At 45.0% G+C, this 20,368-nt stretch overlaps 1 protein-coding gene across 1 annotated transcript in view; it reads right to left on the bottom strand.

The window, feature by feature from the left end:
- Positions 1–14,735, bottom strand: part of LOC144756356 (DBIRD complex subunit ZNF326-like) — a 254,068-nt gene extending 239,333 nt beyond the window's left edge. The window contains exon 1 of the mRNA XM_078646121.1: positions 14,578–14,735. The gene's annotated coding sequence lies outside the window, so the exon portion shown is untranslated. The remainder of the gene's footprint in view (positions 1–14,577) is intronic.
- Positions 14,736–20,368: the final 5,633 nt, after the last annotated feature.

The raw sequence follows: 20,368 nt of genomic DNA, 5'->3' as shown, positions 1-20,368 counted from the left end.
TAAGGAGCATATACTTGTTTAAGCGTGCTTAAAATGCTTTTGGAGATAGCATAAAGGCATAGTTGAGGTAGGTGTGTGCAGGGTGTATAGTCACACAGGTGCAGCAGTAGTACCAGAGTAGGGATAGTTGAGGTGGTGTAGATAGAGTGTGCAAAGTCAAACAGGTGCGTCAACAATATAAAAATATACAAAGAGGGAACGTATACAATCAAATAAGTCGATAATACAAGTAATACAAATAGACCAAGGGGTCAGGCAGGTAGTACAGAGCGGATTCATGAGAAATACAAGTAATACAAATAGACCAAGGGGTCAGGCAGGTAGTACAGAGCGGATTCATGAGAAATACAGAATAGTAGATCATGTGTATTTAGCCATGAGGATCGCTTTTACTTCTTTCTTAAAAAGTTTGTTGGAGGAGATGAGCCTGGTTTCAGGAGGGAGTGAGTTCCAGATCCTGGGTGCCATTCCTGAAAAGGAGCGTTTATAGGTTTTTCCTTCCGAAATCTTCGAGGCTTCAGCAGAACATTGTTTGTGCTTCTAGTAGTTCTAGAGCCACCAGAAATTGTCAGCTTTTGAGTGAGGTAGGCGGGTGAGTTCATGTGTACAGCCTTGTGCGTCATGCAGGCGATTTTCAGATGTATTCTGGCTTCAAAAGGTAGCCAGTTCAGGGATTTAAAGTCAGGGGAAATATGCGAGTGTTTTTTTGAGCCAGTGATGAGTCTCGCTGCAGCGTTAAGGGACGCTTTTAGGGGTGCCGTTGTAGTTAGGGGGAGCCCGCAGAGGGCGGTGCTACCGTATTCTATGTGTGGGAGGACTATAGATTGTACTGCAGTTTGGAAGTCTTCAGCTGGAAGGAAGGGTTTAAGTTTTCTCAAGGTATTGATTTGGAAGCTCGCTCCTTTGGTTGCCTTGCTGATGTGCTGCTGCATGTTGAGATTGGCGTCAAGTGTTATGCCTAAAGATTTTGCTGAGTCTACTATGGTAGGTTGTACATTTAGAGCTGTTAAGTGCTTAAGCCATGTTTGAGCCGTAGAGATTTTTCCGGGAGGTGAGATCAGGAGGAACTCAGTCTTCAGCGCATTGAGTTTGAGGTGATTCTCGGCAAGCCAGGATTGGGTGTTTCTGATCGTGGTGTTCAGAAGCATGATGTCCTGGGGAGATTGTATTTTGAGATAAAGTTGGGTGTCGTCGGCATACATGTGAAAGTGAACATTGGATGTTTGTAGCACAGTAGTGAGAGGTTCCACAACTAGGTTGAGCAGTGTTGGGGAGAGGGAGGATCCTTGAGGGACACCTAGCGATACAGGTACCGGAGAGGACATCAGGTTGTTGCTTTTGAATCTTTGTGAGCGGTTGTGTAGAAAGGAGGTGAACCACTTGAGAACAGTCCCAGATATGCCCATTCTTGTGTTTAATAGTTCGAGTAGGTTCTCATGTTTAACTGTGTCGAATGCTGAGGAGAGATCAAGAAGGATGAGGAGGCAGGTATTGTTTTGGTCTAGGATTTGGAGGGCGTCGTCAACTATGTGAGTCATGGCAGTTTCGGTACTGTGCCCTGCTCGGAAGCCTGATTGATGAGCGTTGAGGAGATCAAACTTATCTATGTGTTTAGTCAGTTGTAGCTGTACGCATTTTTCCAACAGTTTAGCGAGAGTGGGAATATTTGTAATAGGGCGGTAATTGTTTAGATCAGTGGGGTCTGCTGTTGGTTTTTTCAGTAGCGGTGTGACTTGTCCGACTTTGAGGGCGTTAGGGATGGATCCTTGTTGAAGAGAGCTATTGATAATCTTAGTCCAGAGTGGGAGGAGCAAAGGGGTAAAGTCTTTTACAGCGTTAGCAGGAAGGGGGTCAGTGAGGTGATTGGATGGTTTCAGAGTGCTGAGCAATCTGCCAATTTCTTCTTCGGAGTAGGTGCCAAAGGATGACCATGTAGCACTGTTCTTTGGTTCAGACGCTGCTGTGTGTTGGGGGTTGGAGTAAAGGATTGTGTCATTGAGGAGATCGCTTCTTATGTTGTCGGTTTTTTGGTTAAAGAAAGCAGAGAAGTCTTCACAAGAAGGTGTAACGCCCAAGGTGCTGAGTGTCTGGGGTTGTTCTTTGGATTGTGTTCCGATTAGCTCAAACAATTTTCTTGGGCGGTTTTTTGCTTGGGCGAGCTGGAGGCTGAAGAAATCTCTTTTTGAGCGTTTTATTTTCCTGAAGTAGGCGTTTCTCTGTTTCTTCAGGGTTTTTAGGTGCAGTGCAGAGGGGGCTGACCTCCAGGTGCGCTCTGCCATTCGCATGGCCCGTCTATCATCATTGAGGCTCCCGTCATACCATGGGTTGGAGATCTTGGACGAAACTCTTTTCAGTTGCATGGGTGCAGCCTCATTGATTATTGTGGACATAGCATTGAGATAGTGGTCAGTCAGGAGTTGAACGACCGTAGCGCCAGAAGGGGGAAGTAGGAGATTGCAGCTGTTAGGCGGTAAGGAGTTTGGGTTGAGTTTCTTCATGTCTCTTTTCCAAACTTTGGGCTTAGAGGGTTGAACTGGGTTAAATTTAATTTTTTCATTGATAAGGAAGGAGACAATATGATGATCTGACCAGTCGCAAGGTTGGATTGACTCAAGTTGAATAGCGTCCTCTTTGGAGATGATAAGGTCGAGGATAGAACCTTTCTCATGGGTCGGGCTATTGCATATTTGGGTGAGATCAAGGGCGTTGAGGAAGCTTTTGAGGCTATTTACCACTGTGTCACTGCTGTCATTCCAATGGAGATTGTAGTCGCCAAGGAAAATTTGGGTGTTTTGCCGTCCTGAGTTGGTTGAGATTGTGTCCATGAGTTGTTGGAAGAAGGAGAGCTTGTCCCCAGGTGGGTGGTATATGATGTGTAGTGAACATACCGGTTTGCTTTCGCTGATGACATCAAGGCAGAGGTATTCACAGGAAGTAAGAGAGGGGGTGGACGCTTTAATAACTGAGAGGTTGCTTCTGTAGATACAGGCAATTCCACCGCCTGTCTTTTTGGTCCTGTCAAGTCTAATGATACAGTAGTTGGGTGGGACTAGGATATCCACGATAGGTGTAGACGAATCAGATAACCATGTTTCAGTCAGAATGGTTAGATCCGGTTCCAGAGAAATGATGAGATCGGCGACCTCCGCGGAATGTCTTTGGGCCGATCTGCAATTGAGAAGTGTGCATTTGAGGCTAGGGGTGCAGAGGGTGGAGGAAGGTTCTATAGTAAGGGGTACATTTGTGAGGTTGTTGGGGACGGCGCCTCTGTTATCCTTTTGGTGCCTGAGGGGGTTAGAGATAATCGTTGGGATGGACAGATGGTTGGTGGCTAGGAGATTATGGGGAGCCGGGACGTAAGAGTGGAGAAGGGTGTGTATGTCATGGTCTGAGATCGTATTGGTAGTGCGTCTGGGGCGATTGGTGGTATTGCGAGAGGGGATAGAAGTCCAGTGTGGGGAGTGTTGTGTGATAAGGCGAGTAGGAGGTGAGGAGGAGGTGTTGTTAGGTGTAAAGGGAGTATTACGATTGGTGGTATTGCGAGAGGGGATAGAGGTCCAGTGTGGGGAGTGTTGTGTGGTAAGGCGAGTAGGGGGTGAGGGGGAAGTGTTATTAGGTGTAAAGGTGGTGGTGGGAAGGGGGTGTCTGGGGTGTGTGATGAGCAACTTTTTAATGGAGTGTAGTTCTTTCATTTGGAGGAGGGTGGACATAATCATGTCCAGCGTGGTGTTGGGCGCGGAGTTGGGGAGGGGTACTGGCAGTGAACAGGCGTATAGGTTGCTGGAGAAGGGGGGGGAAATCGGGTGGAGAGGTGGAGCTGGTGAAGGGGTTGGAAGTGTTAGAGAGAGGATTGGTGTTAGGGTTGGTGTTATTGGGAAGGGCATCAGTGCTAGGAGGGGAAGGGTAAATGGGGGCGGTGTGGAGGCTGGCTGTTGCGGGGGTGGAGGTGGGATAGTGGGGAGTGGGGGGTGAGGTTGAAGGAGGGGCGCAGGCTAGGCGTGACGGGGGTGCTAAGTGTGGGGGGGGGAGATAGGCGGAGAGAGAGTCATGTTGTGTGGGGTGCAGTTGGGGGAGGAGGGGTGTTCTGAGAAGATTGGTGTGAAGGATGGGACGGGAGTGCAAAGTGTGGGGGGGGATATGGGAATATGAGCGGAGGTACGAGTGTTGGTAGGGGGATGGGGAGCGGGTGGTGTATGAGGGGGCGAGATCTAAGTCTGTGATTGAGGGGTGGGGAGGGGTAGCTGCAGCAGGTGGGAAATTGACTATGGTGCTGGGTGTGAAGGTGAGGAGAGTGTCGTTCTGGTGCTGAACTGGGTTAGGAGGGCTAAGGGTGGGTGCTGTGACGTCAGGGGTGGTAGGACTGGGGGTGATATGAGTGTAAGTCCGAGGATTGGATAGGTGCTCTTTGAAAGTGGGAAACAGGTTGTCAAGTAGTTCCAGGTTCCTGTCTGTCGATTGAATTAGGACAATTCCGTTATTGTAAATAGTGATGGTGGTTCTGCCTGGGAAGAGTTGGGATGGTGTGATTGAGAGTGTTAGGCCATGGGCAGATTTCCTGGTGGTGGAGACAGTGAGTAGGGTGAGGAACGCTTTTTTCCATTGAGCTCTGCGTGTGGTGTGGAAGATGATATCGGTGTTCAAGGGTCCATTGACCGATGAGAAGTAGGTGTCGGCAAAGGGGGTTTCTGGGTGGGACCTAAGGAAGTCGTGTTTAAAGCGTTTAGCGGCTTTTTTGGTGAGCACGGGTGGGTAGTTGATTTTATATGTGTGCTTGCCGTGTGTGGTCGATACCGTTAATTGCACCTTCCAGAAATTGATAGGAACATTTTTGAAAGCTATGCTAATTCTGGCTGGGGATTTTAATGTCCGCCTGTACCAGAGTTATTTGAATGCAATGTTGCAGGGGATCCTAGTATACTATATTATAATATACCTACCGCCTCTTTTCCTGGAGGCACAACTAGTAAAGAGTCATGGTCTTTGTGCAATTGGTTAGCACACAATGCTCTCCTGTGTTTGAATGGCCATTTTGAGAAGGAAATCCCAGCAACCCAAACTTTTCATTTTGGCTCCTTGATTTACAATATCTTTGTCTTAGCGTGGCAGTTCGGGTACTATCTAGATTTAAAATTAGGGGATTTTCAGGGAAGCGACCACTGGGCTCCCTCTGCCACTTTGTTTTGAGCAACTGCTGGAGGCTGAAATGGTTTTACCCTCGGGCATGAGCTTCCCGCAGAGACTTACGACTTGCCTGGGCCCCATCCTACACCATCTAGCTACGTTCCAGGTGTCACACAGTTTTGATGTGCTGTTTTGAGTCAATCCAAGATAAAGCTGTTTGGTACAATAAGGTTTTAGAAAATGTGCTAATATGTATTCGAGCAAATGTGAATAATTATAGAATATCAGGAAAGGACAGTAATGTAGGATGACTTGAAGTTTGTCATAACTTGAAATTCCGCCAGAGGAAGAGAACAAGATAGTACAACCAAATGACTATAGAGGACCATCTTAAGTGCCTAAGGAGGCAATATAGGCAACTGTTCAGAGAACAAAACTGTATTTTACTATAAACACAGGGCAGCTATTTTAGCGATAATTCAGCACGGGGACCAAACAGCTTGCTGGAAAAAAGGTGAATAAACTCAGTAATGTTCATCAGGGGGCGCTTACCTTTATGATCACTGAGGATGTATGGGTGTCATACTTGGATGATCTCTATGGCCCATTGCTTACGCAGGCCAACTCATAATTGTGGTGTCTAAATATGGGTTTGGTCTGCGATTGGTCCGGAGCCAAAGAGATCAAGTTGACAATTAATCACCTTAAGTTAACTAGGGCAGAGGGACCTGATAACATACCTGCAGTGGTGATCAAGGTAAATAGCGACTGGTGGGCAAGGATGTATGCTCACTTGTTTTGTTGGATAGCTACAACAGGGTCCTATCCACCCTCGTGGAAAGGCTCGGTAGAGAAGCCTGTAGGAAAGTGCCCATATTTTTGTTCACATGAGTCTCTCCCACTGCCCCCCCACACTTTCCTGGTATCTGAAGCAATTTTGACCGAAGTGCACTAGATTCCTGCTATCCAGGTCTCTTTCCCTAAACTGCCCAATTGTTCCCCAAAACCGCCGATACCTTTAGCATGGAGGGTAAAGAGGGTCCTCCAGGGCTGCAACATGCATTGTGCCACCCTAAGGGACCCCTCAGCACCAACATGCAAACTGCCGTTACAGGCTGCGTGTCTTGGTGCAGAGAAAAGTGAAAACATGACCTGGCACACATCCCCGTTTGCCATGCTTGCAGATACTGCATGCCGTACAAGTAAGCCACATCTACAGCAGGCTTTACAGCCCTAAGGCAGGGAACACTATACTACATGTGTGGACATATCTGCACGAGCAGATACGCCCCTGTGCTGCTTAAGTCAATTCTTAGATATCACAACTGAACGGGAAGTGTACATGTGCTGGAAACTGGTAAAAACAAATTCCCCAGCTACATGAAAGTGAAGTCCTTTGCTTGCAATGTTCAACACTCCGTCCTTCATCCCCTTTGGTTCCACTTACCTGCAAGCAGCGTGGCTACAAAAAAAAAAAAAAACATTCTCTATTGAAACGCATTGGGTCAAACTCTGACTTTGACCTCTGCACCCGGCAAACGCCATGTTGCTGGATGTGCAATGTTGGTACTTGCCCGACCCTTGCCCACTGCGGACCTTTGGTCCCGAAGACTGTGGGATAGTTACCCCGCAAACCTGTTTTCCCCATAGGCTAACATTAAACTGTGCTGAAAGGTTTCCAAGTGTAGATTTTTCAAAGTGAAAAGTATTTTTAATAAAAAACGTACTTACCTTATTGTGAAAATCTGTTTTAAAATAAGGTACAAACAAAAGTATAATTTTCTAGAATTGGTCTGGATCTCCTTCTTCAGTCGTATGTCCATTATTGGTCACCGCTGTTCAAAAAATCCTTTATCAAGCCTAAGGCTGCTCGCTCACACTACCATTCTTAAAGCTTCAGAGTGTGTTGGTAGAGGTGAGGAGACAGATGTCAGCTAGTACTAATTACTACTTTTTGGTAAAACTCAGCCATGGTTTCCAACAGTGATAGAATTAGCCATAGAGGAACTGTATTTGATAACGTTATACAAAGGTCTTTTATTAGGCAGAGAATAAGGAGCACCATTTGGTAGTCTAGTTCACTCAACCTTCTAGTTTGTAGGATATTAGGCATTCAGGAAGATTAACATGGCTTTCAAATTCAGCGTCAAGATTACTCAGTGAGTAATGGGCTTCAGGTACAAGGAAGAGGTATAGAGGAGCATGGAAGGTAAGGATACGCTGGTGCATGGAAAGGGACTTGGATCCAGTGGAAGCAGATGATGTAAAGTTGCCAAGTTTTTAGAAGACTTTTTGAGAAAGGGATGCCATACAGGACTGAACTGCTACAGATCGGCTGTAGCAGCTTGTCATTCTTTACAGCAAGAGTTCATTTGGAGCAGGGGTTTCGTGAGGGCCATTCCACAGTGGATTATAGCTTTGCATTATGGGAGATTATTAAGAAATCCAAGGCAGTAAATAAAAAGCTGTATTGCGGTCTTATAGATTTCCACTTTGACAAAGTAGAGAGGGCAGTAATTTGGGAAAAGCTCATTGTGTGGAGAATCATACTCCGTATGATCAAGTCTTTGCATCATCATAATAATTGAGCACAGGCGGAGTTTGATAGCTCTGGGTGCTAGTCTAGGAGGATTCCGATTTATAATGGTCTCATGAAAGGGTGTGTCTTGGCCCCAACCTCATTTAATCTTTTTCTAGCGGATCTAAACTTAGTGTTTAAATTATGCAACTCTTTCTTTCCAAACCTGGGGGCTGTGCACATCCCATTCTTTGTCGTATATTGACGATTTAATTTTGCTAGATTATAGCTTCTGAATTTACAAAAGAGACTGGATTCACTACACTTATAGTAAACGTTATACACTGAAGATAAATATTGGTGTTTTGGAAAAGAACTTCTAAGTTCAAACAAGTCTAGCACTCAACACCTGTAGAAGTGTTAAGACTCCTATAAATATCTGGGGCTCACACTTAATAGTGATATACAGTGGGACGCCCATATGAGGAGCACGAGAGCTAGGGCTCTGGTAAATCCAAATATTTGGCTATGTTCAATAAGGAGTATGGGGGGGGGGGGGGGTGTCTGTCTTTGGCTCCCCTTATGAAAGCCTGTTAAGGGCAAATTCTTCCTCTTGTCATGTATGTTGCTGAAATTCTTGCGCTCAACATTTCTTTTAATTGGGACATGGTAGAAAGTTCAGTCCTCAAGGGCTTAGTATGTTTGTCCCAAGGCGCAATGGTTCAGGGTATACAAGGAGAAAAGAATTCTGTTCCTTGGAGTATACTGGCTAAGTACCGCACGCTGAAGTTTTTAAATAAGCTAGGACAGGATGGGGGCGTTCAAAAAAATCTCTAAATTATGCTGGGAAGAAATCTGCGCCAATAAAAGATTGTGGGCCAGTTACGTATGTTTGGCACAGGGAACAAGATCTCGAAGTTGAAAGATAGCCTTCTTTCTCCAGTTCACAAGTTTTGAGGGAAATAGGCCCAGAAATGGGGCTATATGCAGGATATTACCCTCCTCCCATCGATAAGGTTTATTATCCATAATGTTTACATGGCCGATATATTTCCCTACTTGTTTCAGTTGCCGGGCTTCATAATGAAACTCTGAAAATAAGTTTGGGGTCTAACACTATTTTCTCTAGTCATTTGGTGTAATGAGTTACGTAATGATAATGGTTTGAGTGTGTACTCTTTACACACAATGTTCTGTCTGCCACATCTTGTTGGATTGTACTTTTTATAAGGTCGCTCATATAAAGTTTCTAAGACCCTTATATTTTAAATATCAGATACGTTCTAGGTGGGAGGGAATCGCTTATTGTCTGAAATGCAGCTATACGATGTCGCAGTGGGAATTGCAAGTTACATTCCGTCTATCAAGTGGGGATTTTAAGTTTGCATTGGCTCTTGGTTTTAGTCTAGGTCTTGTTTTAGGATGTTGCATGATTTTGGATGTTTTATGGACGTGTCCCAATAAACTTATTTTTATTACCACTACAGAACCAAGTTGGATTGGTAACTGGAATTAAAAAACATGCACAATTTATTTTTTATTTTTTAAGCGAATGGGTGGCTGAGGCAAGCAGTGAAGCAACACGGCAGGCTGTGGGGGCATGAACGGAGAAGGGGCAGTCCTGCCAAGTATCACGCATTAGGCGTACGACTAATGCATTTTGGTGTGGTGATTTGCATCAAAATGAGAAGTCACGCATTTATAGCACCGCCTGAAGTTGCTGACTAAACAAGATGGGAGTGCCGCTATTGGCGCTCATTGAACAAAGCAAGACCAGGACCGCAGAAGCGTGCTGCTCTGGCAGCCCACTATGTGTTACAGACTGCACTACTCTGTGCAGTGTAACTACTGCAGTGTTCTGTTCCGGTGTATCTTCATCTGCCAGAAGGTGGTTTTGGTTGCGCCGACCAGGCTGGCTCAGCGGTGCTCTCACTGGCTGCAGCACCACGCATTCGCAACCTTTACAATTTCCCACCTGAGTCAGAACTTCGGTCAATAAGGGGACGGGCGGCGCGAGTGGGTGGAAGTTATGTTTGTAACTTTGGTTTTGAAGCCCACCACTGCTCACACTGCCGCCTGTGCCTCTCACCAGGATGCAGTGCTGTAACCGGTCAAACCAGGCTGCTGGAGACTCCTCATCGGGGCTTATCCAGATTAAGACACTTCTGCGACGTGCCGACACTTTTTGTGGCTTTCATACTTAAGGACCCCCCCTTTTTTTCTTGGAACATTCCATTATATTGAAGTCTGATTATTCAGGACATATGCTATTACCAGATCTTACATAGGTGTGGAACAATTACCTTTAAGGCTAAAGGAGAAACTGAATAAGCCCTGAAGAAGTCCGATCATGGACGAAACGCGTTGGCTATTGAACTGTAATGATTGATGAATAAAGGAACTCTTTTTTGGAAGAAATTGATTCCGCAAGATTCTTGGGAGAACAAATCTGATGTTTATATCCATTTCATGATTGACAAATGATATTGATGCTTGAATACTACAAATGATATTTGAAGGGTGCGGGATCTATTTTTTGCACAGTATATTGGAGAGACAGATTCTGTCCTTCCTTCATTGGGATTCAGGGGATTGTGTCCCAGATCACCAGCACCTTCTTTCTTATAGATACAATTGGAACTTTTTGTTTTTAGTGCGGGCAGAGTAGTCTCAATCCCCTTTTCTCTCTTTTTGTATATCATCATGGCTTATGGTGCCACAGTCACTCTCCAGATCCAGAGAAGACTCGTGTCTGTCCTTCGAGTTCAGGTGAGGCTCAGTAAGAGAGATTTCAGACAACTAAAGGGAAAGGCGCGCACAGGCAAATATCGATCCCTGGAAACAGGCCCCCCTTAGAATAAGTGTAGATGCAGGAATAAGTAAGTCTGCGTAAGCGCTAACTATCCATGCGCTTCAGTCAACAGTTGAAAGCTTCTGTGGTATGGGATATGTTATATGTTGTTTGCACAGGGCCCTCTAGTAGTATGTGCCCTCAATTACTAAGCTACCTAGGTACGCAGCATAGTTGCTTCTGACACCACCCCGGTCCCCAGATCATAAACTACAATCTTAAAAACTAACTTAGCCCATCGTGATTTAACGCATCAGGCATCCCTCAGCACGCTGGCTGTATGTGCAGAAATATGTCCCTCCCTAGCAATGTAATTTTTGGTAAAGCCTCATGTTAGGCACAATTCAGACTAACTGCCGTTTTTTGGGTGCAGGTACCTAAGTCTACAGTTATTCTGTCAGTGCCCTTATTCACAGGCACTCACGAGGGGGCACGCGATTAAAGACGGGAGGTGAGGTTTGCGAGGTAAGGACAATTTTATATTGTAGGCTTTTGATAGCTCTTTGTTTTTTTGCTGTGCCTGTTGCAAGTGCAGTGGTTTCCCAAAGCAGGCATGTCACTGTCATAGGTCCTTGTATGAGCTGACTTTTTTTTTTTTACTGTTTATTTCCCTCAAATAATTACCAAACCTTGCCCGGAGTTTAAATGGAGTCTCTATCTTGTAAATCAGCGGACTTTTGCAGGCAACAGCTTTCTTTTTCCTTGAGTCACCATCTGCCAGGCCTCGAAAAATAGATCATATGACAAGTCTGTGTGAGGGCTGAATGCTTTATGCTGTTTGTCGGCTGGTGCACCAAGTATATTACGGTTGATTTCCCTCGTTATATAACAAAGATTACTTACAGCAAGCCTAGATGCATGTAGTCTTCTATAAATTGCAAAAAAAGTATACAGCGTGTCTAATCAAGTGCTCTCATTTGCAAACGTAGGCTAATTTTAAATTGTCTGCTTTGCTAAATAGGGGGCACTTTTAGTCTGTTGCCACAATTTATTTTGTGTCCTGGGGCCGGGTGTGTGGGGAGATGGGGGGGGGGTGATTTCTTTTCCAGTCTGGCTGACAAAAGTGAACTCTCTGACATCTCAGGACTGCACAATCGGCAGCTCCTCAGCCCATATTAACCTACTACGCCACTGTTCCCATTTTTTTTAGCCATATTCTACTAAGAGCCCGAGGCATGCTTTTCTTAACCTCAGTATATTGTCAGTCACTGGCCTCCAAAATTTACTTAGTGCCTGCTCCATAGTGTTGATCCACGATTTTTGTCTTGCCAGGCTCAACAAGTGTCTCACAACCCCTGCAAACTTCTTTCTAGTGAGTCTTCATTTACCGCAATTGTTTTATAGTATGGTCATTTTATAAAGAGATTGTAGGTGAGCTTTAATTTCAGACGTTTTCTATTAGTTTCAAGATATCTGTAGAGTTTCTCATTCTTCAAAATATTGTAATTTCTGATATTTAGCCCTTTCAATGAATTTCATTACATGGTTTTAATTGTGAGAAAGTGTCAATATGAGTCACATTTGGTAGAAGAATGTTACTCATAAGTACATTGAAATGTTGCACATAAGCAATGGCAATACTTGGCAGCTATGACAGACTGTGCGCTTAAGAAATGAAGAGACGGACCATTGGGCAGTGCCTCAGAAAGGAATATGTGCTGTTGTATAAATAATAACCACAAACTTCAAGAAAACTATGTTGTGCACTGGTGTAATTTTTGATACTTATGTTTCCCTCGTCTTCATTGTCTGAATTTGCTCGCGAGAAAATGTCACTCAGCCATTGAACGTCACTAAAATTATTAAAACGTCACAGAAAAGCAATCTGAAACCTTGGCAGCTATGAAGGGGTTGCCAAAAATAGTATTTTAAGTTCGATATACGATAATCACAAACACAGCTGCATGATATTTTTTAACACAAGATCAGTGTTATATTTTAACAAAACCCACAACGAGCCTAAAGGTTATTACAGCTATAACTACCCAATAAGTACAGCTGTGACGCTACCAAATAAGTAGGAACTGCAATACGAAAAATCGAATACGAGGGTTTTGTCGTCGAATCCACAAAGAGTAGAGAATGTAGGGATCTTAAGCTCAGGCAAACAAGGCAGTGAACGGTCTAAATGAACGTGGCCAGTGGCCTCAGCCTGCAAACAACAGAGATTACGACTGCTGTCTGAAAGAGTTTAGCATCTGCAGATAAAGCACGTTATTCCCATATCAGTTGTACCCATATCCGTTGTATTCACTGCAGCGATCACTTAATCTCCCCGTGCCTGAACGTGTAATGTAAATACGGTGCTCATGTTAAGCGCGCCAATACCTTTCGGTAGAGTTCGCGCTATATAAAATATGCACAAAAGAAAATCAGCAGACATTCAATGGACACGTTAGAGGAATATATTTAATTTGGCTTTTCTATCTGCTGGGAATCTAGTAGAACAATGACACCAGACGGCGCTACCTCATGGCCCAAGGCCTGACCTTAAGATGGCGGCAGGCACCGATCCAAGGCACCTGTGACACCAGATGTCCGTGCAATGAGCTACTGCGGCCATGCGGCGCAAAGACGACCCCGGTAACGTGCGCAGACATCCCATCTTGCAGCAGACTCCCTGCACAGCATGCTCCTTGCACCTGTCGTTGGCATAATGGGGGTGCACTGTGTAGCGGTTGGAGGCCCTCACCCAACCCAGAGAACACTTCATCGGAGCGGCCTGTCCCGCCACGGATCGAGGGGCGCAGAGGTGCCCTCACCCAGGAGTCTAGGCACACAGCCCCCGCTTCCGGGACTGGAGGCGTGAGGACAGCTGAGCCCAGCCTTCTTTCAGCCCTTCAACCCCTGTATGCGCCCTCTCCAACAACTTCTGTTGTAGTCAAACAAAGTGCTGCTGCAGCCGGGCAGGAGCGAGGAACCAGTGAACTTTTCCCAGGTATGGGGGCGAGGGAGCCATGACCGGCTGATTGTCTTCGAAGTTACTCCAGTTGACCCGAGCCTACACGCCTCCTCTCCCTTCCCGACTTTGATCTCTTAACTATGTACCCCCCGGACTTCTCCTGGCACTCTAATTCATACTCACTGGGTCACTCTCATGGACTTCTTTACGTTTTTTCTTTTGTTCTTCCCACCATTTTGCTGCTGTTCTCGGCCGCTTTTCTCTGGACCCTGACCTGCCACCTTGTCCATTCCCTCGTCCTTTCCCCTAGTTTCCCCCTTGACGATCCTTAAATGTTTCTTCCTTTTTCGAATTTGCCTTTTCCCCATACCCTTGTATCCCTCCCACCCTCCCTTGGTGTTGTGACTGCATCGCCCCTCCGACCCCACTTAATGGAAGTCTGCTCACCTGGTTTTTTGGTTCTTGACCTGAGAAAATCTACTATTTGTGTGTACATATATATATATATATATATATATATATATATATATATATATATAGAGAGATAACTCTAATCACTAGTATATGCAGTAGACCTTTGTACTCTACCATTCCTATGTGACTCAGAGTATATCCATTCATATCCCTTCCCTATGTATATAGAGATAACTCTAATCACTAGTATATGCAGTAGACCTTTGTACTATCTACCATTCCTATGTGACTCTTAAAGTATATCCATTCGTATCCCTTCCTTGAATATCTCTTCCTTGTGACATTATAACTTGTACATTTGCAGTTTTTTTCTGTTTGTATCTTTTATGTAACGCATGTAATCCTAAATCCTTATGTATCGCCAACTGTTTTTTTTGTAAAGCGCTCTGACACCTTCGGGTAATGTTCGCGCTATATAAAATCGCATTAAAATAAAAAAAAATGGTTGCCCGAGCCCCTAATACCCCCCATGGGAGTCTAATGGTTACAGAGTTGGGAGACGCAGTCGTAATATTACATTTTTAACGTGATCCCGAGATCACGCAGTGAGCAGGAAACGGGCCGCTTAACGCCACCAGCTCATGGGGCGCGGAAATTTCGCACCCAACTCTTTCCAGGAAAACGAATAACTAGGCCAATCAGCCTTCATCCTGAGCTGGCGACACCTCTACCATCCCTGTACCTTCAACCCCCCCGGGACTCAACACTCACCTGAACGAGAATAAGGTCCGGCTTTCACTAGCAATAACGGAGGTCGTTTCCCCAAGGCCGCAGCTTCACAGAAAGAAACCAGCGAAGAAGATTTCCACCCTCGGCGAAAAGAACAGGAACCTGATTGGCTGAGCTGATGACGCTTTTCTATCGCGCCCGTGAATGCAGAATAGATATGGAAAGAGAACAGACGTAGCAGCGTTTGTCGGGACCTACAAAAACGCCGCAACAAAGTCTCGCTCCAAAGAACGCTTGGAAAAAACGAATTTGTTTGCCTGACCTTGAAATGGCGACGGTGGCGCAGTATCTAGGTTCTATTTTTAGTGATGAAAAAATTCATCATATTTACCGGAACCGCGAACATTTGACTAGAAGAAAATTGATATGTAAACAAAAGCGACCACTCATTAAATAGACGACGAGTGTTTTAAATTCCCTCCATTTACGCGCTTCATTCATTGTCAAATTGAAGCAGTTCTTTTCAAGGTCTTGTTACGAATAAGGCATCCAAGAAACAACCATTAGAAAATCTAATTTGTAGTGCTTTTCGTAAGGCGTTTTCTATCGCTCTTACTGAAGGCCGGGTGCAACCATAGCTCGTTCACACGTTGCCTGTGTGTGACATTTCCATTATTTCAATGTGTATGCGAGCGACCTTCCATTGTATGATAAGTGGTGCTGGTAGAACACTGGCCAGGCCCCAACCCAAGCCTCAGCAGTCCCTCCTCTCGGAGCATTTCACCCTCAACTGGCACCAGGCCTGCAAGCACTGAACCGTTCCCTTGCCCTCCAGGTGTGCTGCGAGAGCAGGGTTGGGGCGCAGGGACTCGTGTCCGTCCCAGGCGAAGTGGAGCAGCCTTTCAAGGAAATGACATGACCCAGCCTGCTGTGAGACTGAGTGACCGTATATCTCCTTCTTGCACTCGCTATGCTGTAAGATTTGCTTTTTAGGCTAGTGTGCTGTTATGAAGGATCCAATCAATGAGATCATCTCAGCAGCTGCAGTGCCTGCCTTCCCTCTGTCACTGAGAACTGCAGTCATGTAGCCTGTCTTCAGTCATTGTCCTTCCATTTCTGGTGCTTTGCCGGAGTTTAAATAATTTCTTCGTTTTTTGTTGCTCAAATGGGTGTAATTTACGATATTTCTATTTTTCCCTCGTCTTCATTGCTTGTGAGAAAGTGTCACTCATAGTCCTTGAAATGTCACTCATAATTACATTGAAATTATGAAAATGTAACACATAGCAATCTGAAACCTTGGCAGCTATGCCACTGGTATTTTGCTGTACAGGCTGGCACAAAAATAAGCAAAATCACGAAAGCAGTATTTGTATACATTATCTGTACATACTTCAAACAATAAATATAAAGCACTTTTAAATGTGTGCTTGAGCTACTTTAACGATACCTGGTTAATAATTGTAGGCAACAAAGGCATGAAAGTGATGTTATACAAATATGTATATGGTTTTGTTTAAAATCATATTTTATACGATACACGGGACTTTCAGACTTTTAAAACAACAACTGGCCAGTATTTTGTTGGTGGAAAGGAGACAACCGTAGCTGAAGCAAGAGCACTACAAGTACCAGACACAGGTTAATTTATAGTGGTGCTGTACCATACGGAAACAAGATGTGTGTGCTGGGGTTTTAGGAGACACCATAAGCAGCTTGATGTCATGAAATTAGTCGTAATTCTTTGCTGCATGTATTGTCTACATGTTATATGAAGGACATGCAGCCCTATGTGGTAAAGGAAGATGCACAGTCCACTGTGTATGTCAAGATCCTTTATTGTAAGTTCCTTCTAAGATAATAAGTATAGAAGTAAAACCCCACCAGGAGCTAGCTGTTAGCAGCTCAGCCTGAGTTAACCAACTGTCACAGCCAGGTAGAGAGAGACACTGTGAGCCAGAGAGTCACCCAGGCATTCTATTATGTCATAGATGACATAGTACAGTCTATCTAGTGAAGAACATTAGAGAGGACATTTACTACACATCCTCTTCCCTTATGGAATAGGAACAGAACAGAGAACACAATAGGCAAAATACCTCAAATGCAACATCAGCAGAAAAGTACAAGAATGAACCAAAAGAGATGTTCAAAGATGACACTAGCATGAGGTAACATAAGCAGAAATGTGAACAAAGAAAAGTAAATTAAACACTATATGCCACATCCCCCTCCCTTAACGAACCGAAACAGCTAAGCTAAGTGGTCACACTCAAAACTTCCCCACACCACAGGGTAAACACCCTAGGACGAAAGAGAGTGTAGACGGAGACACAGAGAGAGACACATAGGGGCAAAATTCACTTTCACAAAAATTCACCAAAGAAAAACAATCTTAGCAAAGAACTAGAGCTTCCCCTAATAAAGTCGTGCTGACACTAAAGATATGAAAAATTCACAGCACAAAGTCTTTCCAACAAGAAACCCTGGCCACGAGTAACAAGAAGGTAGACTTAGACTAGAACTTAGTGCACAAACAGTCTCTACCAAAAACAGGGGACAGCGCAGAGTAGAAACACTGAGATTAAAAAGAAATACAACCTCCCCTAAATAGGGTACACCACAGGATAATAAACCTGGGAACAAAAATAGGGCAAGGACTACCCGTAAACACCACTACATGGGGCATGGACTACCCGCAAACACAAAACCTCCCCTATGTAGGGTACGCCACAGGACAATAGACCTGGGAACCAAAAATGGGGCATGGACTACCCACAAACAGACAACCTCCCCTGTGTAGAGTACACCACAGGACCATACCTGGGAACTAAAATGGGGCATGGACTACCCGCACATACCTCTACTACAGAAAACTAAAAGAAATGGGCATTGACTACCCACGCACACACACAACCTCCCCTGTGTAGGGTACACCACAGGACAATACCTGGGAATCAAAATGGGGCATGGACTATCCGCACACACCACTACCACAGAAAACTAAAAGAAATGGGCATTGACTACCCACTCACACACACAACCTCCCCTATGTAGGGTACACCGCAGGAAATTTACACTGAGAATTGATATGGGCATTGACTACCCACAAACACTACCACCTCCCCAAGGTAGGGTACACCACAGGAAATTAACACTGGGACCAAAACTACAACATCCTCTACATAGGGTACAGCATAAGGTTCAACATCACCGTAGGAAACAGAAATGGGCATGGACTACCCACAAGCACACAACCTCCCTTAGACAGGGTAAACCTACACTGGATATACAACAAAACTGGGAAACTAACTGTCCGCTCAAGACACTATGTTATACACTGAACACACACTACCAAATTAAAGTACAGTGGTATACAGGACATGAATGATGAGAACAGACGTTGTAATAAAAAAACACTAGTTAAGCACCGGTGAGCGGTTTCTCACCCCGGATCCATACACACAGACCATATACCAAACATGACATGCATTATGTCAACTTGCTGTGAGCTCCAGTAAAAGAAAACTGATCTTCATACAGTTTCTCGTGTAGTCATCGGGAGCAAAGTGAACTTCAGCAAACAAGTGCAGCCCAACCTCGTCAAACAGCATAAAGAAAATACCACGGGAATTGATTTCTCACTTATGCTCCTGTTACTTGCGAAACAATGTCCTTTCTTGTGCCGAATAATTATCCTCTGTCCAACTGGTAATTCCGAAGAAGTGCGCAAAGACGTTGGAAATCGTAGGAGGACTGCCATGAAAGGATGATCGGCAAGCAGGCAGCGCAAAGAACATGTACCGTCAATTCCAAAATGGCGGCACGCTGCCTCACGCCGCGCCGAGTGGCTCACGGCACGTTTGAGCATAGGAGTGTTGGTCAGCAGCTGCTAGTACGTGAAGACAATGAAGTGTCACTGGTGATGTCACGAAGAATGGCAGTACGGAGGTAAGGGCGCGCGCTGTGGCATGAATAGGAATATTTGAAGAATGCAGCACGCGCTAAGGATTTGAAGACAAACCGCTTCGCGGCAACGAAGTTCTGCATACACCATGCGCAAAAATAAAAAACAAATTTGCCTTGTTAACACTGTCCAGGTCACACAGCCACAGTCACTGCCTTTCCAAATACGTGCAAGAACTCACCATAAGGACCGTTCCTTAATAATAAATGTTCCGCTTTCCCCCACTCGCTGTACAACAGCTGAACACAATTCATGGACAAAAAACGAGCTGCCATGCTGTTTACTTCTTCCCACACACTCGAGCACCTCACCTCTCGCCGGACACAATGCCTTCCTCCAAGGTGCAGGGACAGTGCGCCGAGTCTAGATAGGATGCCTCACAAGTGAGCGCCCGTTTCCAGACACAGGCAGAGAAGGCAGAGGCCGTGGGAAGGTCTCCCTCCACAGAGAAAACAGATCAGTTCGGTAGAAACTTTGATGACAAGACTTGCTGTTGAACAATGACAATTCCCACACAGGTTGAAGTGTATAAATGGATTCCACAGATATGTGACAGCAAAGTCTTGAGTAATGAAACTACAAACGCCCAGGTTGCAGGCTGTCCAGGTAGTATAGGACACTGGTGGGGTTAGCCGGGCGTTACCTTTGAGTTTCAATTGAGGTAAGAAAAATCCTTAGTGTATTCAGTTCCTTGGGTTTTGGTTCCTTGATTCCTTAGTTGGCCTTTATCCTTAGTTCACGCGTAGGTTCATCCAGTTAAAATCGTCACCAAATTGTGGTAAAGGAAGATGCACAGTCCACTGTGTATATGTCAAGATCCTTTATTGTAAGTTCCTTCTAAGATAATAAGTATAGAAGTAAAACCCCACCACGAGCTAGCTGTTAGCAGCTCAGCCTGAGTTAACCAACTGTCACAGCCAGGTAGAGAGAGACACTGTGAGCCAGAGAGTCACCCAGGCATTCTATTATGTCACAGATGACATAGTACAGTCTATCTAGTGAAGAACATTAGAGAGGACATTTACTACACCCTACACTGCAGATTGTGTACCGGAACCAGTAGTAAAGAATCATGGTGCATCGAACGGTCCCAGAATGACACACTCGATCCCCTAACTCCGACGGAGGCCAGGCAACACTTGATGCTAGCAGGAGTGTTGGGCGCGTGGAAAAACAAAACTTTAAGCAGGCGCACACTGTTGTGTTTGCCTCTGAAGTCAACCACTGCATGAGTACAGTGAGAGGCGTCACTTGGCAGAAGATATGAAAAGGAAAAGCGTAGTCCCCCTGGATCCACACGAGGCACTGACAGTCTATTTAAGGATAACAGTTTTGACGAGCAAGACACAGGTTCAGGCAGTTTGTGCGATGGATGTAAATGACCTGCACAGGGACCGGACACAGAAGTTAGTTCTGCAGGCGGCAGCCACGTGACAGAGAGTTGAGGCAATTGTGGGGTCTCAGCTGCTCATGCAGCCAGCTGAGCTCAGCACCAAAACCGTGGCAAGAGCCCGAAGAAGGCTCGAGACATTGTAAGCAGCGCTCTACCAGGTAGAGGCCCGGGCTGCTAAAACTATTAAGTGGTGTTATAATCGTGGTTAACTCAACAATGGTAGTTATGTCTGTCAGTCTGAGTCAATATTTGTATTGTTTAGTCACTGTGCACAGACTGAGCACCGCGGCCAGCTAAGTACGAGCGGCAGCAGCACGACGATATCACAACAAGCACTGGCGTTGCCAATAGGTCTCGCATTAGGAAAGTGTGAGCTATTGGTATTGTAAATGACAATTATTTTTTTAATATGTGTTGGCATTGAAAATATATAAATTAATAGCATTGTTATTAACAAAGCCAATAGCTTACAC

Source organism: Lissotriton helveticus, chromosome 1_1 (genome assembly GCF_964261635.1).
Source record: "Lissotriton helveticus chromosome 1_1, aLisHel1.1, whole genome shotgun sequence".
Taxonomy (NCBI): domain Eukaryota; kingdom Metazoa; phylum Chordata; class Amphibia; order Caudata; family Salamandridae; genus Lissotriton; species Lissotriton helveticus.
This window is presented reverse-complemented; position numbering and strand designations above follow the sequence as displayed.